The 3,559-nt window shown below is 47.5% G+C and overlaps 1 protein-coding gene across 2 annotated transcripts in view; it reads right to left on the minus strand.

Annotated features, from left to right (window-relative positions):
* KDM1B (lysine demethylase 1B) overlaps positions 1-3,424 on the minus strand; it is a 77,343-nt gene extending 73,919 nt beyond the window's left edge. For both annotated transcript variants that reach the window (XM_017874257.1, XM_017874256.1), the window contains exons 1-2: positions 3,220-3,424; positions 2,866-2,909 (exon numbers count right to left, since the gene is read on the minus strand). The gene's annotated coding sequence lies outside the window, so the exon portion shown is untranslated. The remainder of the gene's footprint in view (positions 1-2,865; positions 2,910-3,219) is intronic.
* Positions 3,425-3,559: the final 135 nt, after the last annotated feature.

Raw genomic sequence — 3,559 nt, forward strand, 5'->3', positions numbered from 1 at the left:
CGGCTCACTGCAAGCTCCACCTCCCGGGTTCACGCCATTCTCCTGCCTCAGCCTCCCGAGTAGCTGGGACTACAGGCACCCCCCACCATAGGCCTAATTTTTTTTGTATTTTTTAGTAGGGACGGGGTTTCACTGTGTTAGGATGGTCTCAATCTCCTGACCTCGTGATCCGCCTACCTCGGCCTCCCAAAGTGCTGAGATAACAGGTGTGAGCCACTGCAGCCAGACTCCTTTGACTTAATCTTCACTTTTTCAGAACCAATAAATATCATGTTAGCTGTGAACACATAATCCCTACATGTTCTGAAATGCATTACAGTCCTTTAAGCATTAAATAAACTGCCATTTAGTTCTACAGCATCTATCACACTGTTGGAGAAAATGCTAATAATGTTAAAAGTACTATCTACCGGCCAGCACCGTGGCTCACGCCTGTAATCCCAGCACTTTGGGAGGCCGAGGCAGGCGGATCACGAGGTCAGGAGATCAAGACCATCCTGGCCAACATGGTGAAACCCCGTCTCTACTAAAAATACAAAAAAAAAAAAAAAATTAGCCGGGCATGGTGGCGGGCACCTGTAGTCCCAGGTACTCAGGAGGCTGAGGCAGGAGAATGGTGTGAACCCGGGAGGCGGAGCTTGCAGTGAGCTGAGATCGCACCACTGCACTACAGCCTGGCGACAGAGCGAGACTCCGTCTCAAAAAAAAAAATACTATCTACCTATAATTGTTATACCCAAAGAAGGCTTTTTGGACTCTATTTTAAACAGGCTGTCCACTCTAACAAATTTCTCCATAGACACATATAAATATGAATTCTTATATATGTATACAAATCTCTACATTTATATATAAAATATACCTGACATTATTCACAACATGAACCATAAATATAGTATATGTAAATATATAATATAGTATTTGTAAATGTATAGCATGTGTAAGTATTATAGCAAAAATATCTGAAGTCAAATGTGGGGTTTAGGAACATAAATGAATCAGCCTAGGTTCATGCAACATTTGACCCTGTCACCTGGGAAGGTGTGCATTCTCAAAAGAAAGTATAGTTTCCTGAAATTTCATCAAACATTTAACTCTAACTGAATACTAGAAAATATGTACTTAATGCAACAAAGAATTCAAGAAATAGTTAACAAGGAAATGAAAACATGAGTTATAAAAGCCATTATTAAATCTGAAGGTTTTTATGATAGTATATTTTCAACTTTAATTATACAATTGAGGGTTATATGAATCCATTCTAAGAATTTTTGACACTTAATGTAATTTATATATTTCCACTTGCTGGGTCCTTAGGTCTTAAAATGAAGAAAAAGCTTTTCAGTATATTAAAATGTTTTCCTTTTTGATTTTTCAAATTAATAAACACACCTAAATATAATCAATTGGTTTCATGCTCAACATTATACACATATTTCTAATTTTTAATTCAAGCATTTAAAATTTGGCTTTGGTTTTCTTTTAATGTGATAAAAGAAAAAAGTGAGTTTTTTTGGTAAATATATAAGTGGATATATCAATATGCAGATTTCACTATAATTCCTAGGTTTTTCTCAAGCAGCTTATTCAAAAAGTTTTTTTTTTTTTTTTTCTTTCTTGAGACGGAGTCTTCCTCCGTGGCTCAGGCTGGACTGCAGTGGCGCCATCTCGGCTCACTACAACCTCCACCCCACCAGGTTCACGCGATTCTTCTGCCTCAGCCTCCCGAGTAGCTGGGATTACAGGTGTGTGCCACCACGTCCGGCTAATTTTTGTATTTTTAGTAGAGACCAGGTTTTCCCACCTTGACCAGGCTGGTCTTGAAGTACTCCTGACCTCAACTGATCGCCCACCTCGGCCTCCCAAAATGCTGGGATTACAGAAGTGAGCCACAGCGCCCGGCCTCAAAAAGATGTTTAAGAAACACACAGAATTCATACAAATATGAATCAAAAGGACCAATCTAAAATACAAATTCATAGTGGAGTCAGTACAACTTCTAAAAATAGGACAAACTACTAGAAACTTCTTCAGAGACAAGAGAAACAGTAATTTTCCTTTGGGACACTTAAAATAAGGGGGACTAGCACCTTATTACTCCCACACCAATCAAATCTTCAGAAATAGGGATCCAATACAATTCAATATTGAATTATTCAATATTCAACATGCAGTTCAATGATTCAATATTAAATCCCCAATTGCCTAGATATCTTTTGTTGACTCTCCCTGCAAGACAATTAATTATTGATGGTAATTTTCTCATGTACCTCCTGAAGAAGCCTTCCGCCTTTCTGCCACTAAAATAGATTTAAAAACACAAAACAAAACTGGCCAAAGCCTTGACTTATGTGTGTATACGTGGTGTGGAGGATTCCCCAACTGGAGTGGACTGGGGAGTCCTCCAGGCTCACCCAAGGGAAGACTGGGCCTCTATGTGGCTGGTTTCCACATCACTGAACCCCAACTTTCTACAGCTGGGTCGGCCTCTTCCTTCCTCTTTCACCTGTCAGCTGCCCGGCCGTTGACTAACAGCTACCCTAATCGGGCCACCCCTCCTCCAGATCTCCAATCCCAGAGGAGTTACCCCAGCAACCTGGCAATGCTCATCAAGTCTCAATGCGTGGAGGCTGTGCCAGAGGATTACTACAACACCTGCAAGGCTGTGCGGGCTCCGGGCCGCACCCTACCGGCCGGGAAGAACGAGCGAGGGAGTTCCTACTCCAGGACCGTGGGGTTCTCCCGCGGCTCTGACAGTCCCCAGAAGGGAGCCCCAAACTCCCGGTGCCAGCTGCAGCCGCCTCGCTTTCCGAGAAGCTTTCGGAAGCTTTTCGAAGTCGGAGAAGCAACTGCCCCGGGGCTCACCTTTTCGCTGAAGAGGTGCCGGGAGTCTCGGGGAAAAGGCACCGCTGTACAGAAAGGAAACATTGTAGGGGGGTTAGGAGACCGGCAACATCGCGACGAATCTGGCGACCCCACTGCCCCAACACCCGAGCCCGGGAATTCCCCCTTCTTCAGACAGATACCCACCCCGCACCCTCTTTTAATCCGGGGTAGGAGGTATCCATCCCTGGGGCACCCGCCCACCTCCCACTACGGCGAGGGGCGCTGCACAGGGGGAGAGGGAGGGCTTGCACCCCAACGAAGCTGCTTTATGCAACGCTGTCACCCGAAATTCGCCACGGCCCCACGCACGCCCCGGAGTGGGGAGTCTCCCACCTCTGAGAGCCACCGAGGCGGTGCGCGCCGCCCTGGACTGCGGGCGCCTCTCCGGAGCCACGCGCCGCGCGCACAGGACGGCAGGAGCCGCGCCGCGAGCCCCAGCCTCCTCTCGGCCGCCGCCGCCGCCGCTTCCGCCCCTGTCACGGCGTGACCCGGGGTGGGAGGAGCCGACGGGACCAGAGATGGGTAGGGTCCCCGCCTTCGCTTTAGCCGCGGCGCTCGCTCCGCCCTGCCCATTTCCGCCGCTGCGCAAACCCAGGCGCCTGGGGAAGGGGGTGGGATCTGTGCAACGAGGGCGGGAGTGGAGACGGGGCGCCGAGGGAGGGGGCGGGAACTG

This window comes from Rhinopithecus bieti, unplaced genomic scaffold, assembly GCF_001698545.2.
Source record: "Rhinopithecus bieti isolate Rb0 unplaced genomic scaffold, ASM169854v2 scaffold_8309, whole genome shotgun sequence".
NCBI classification, from domain to species: Eukaryota; Metazoa; Chordata; class Mammalia; order Primates; family Cercopithecidae; genus Rhinopithecus; species Rhinopithecus bieti.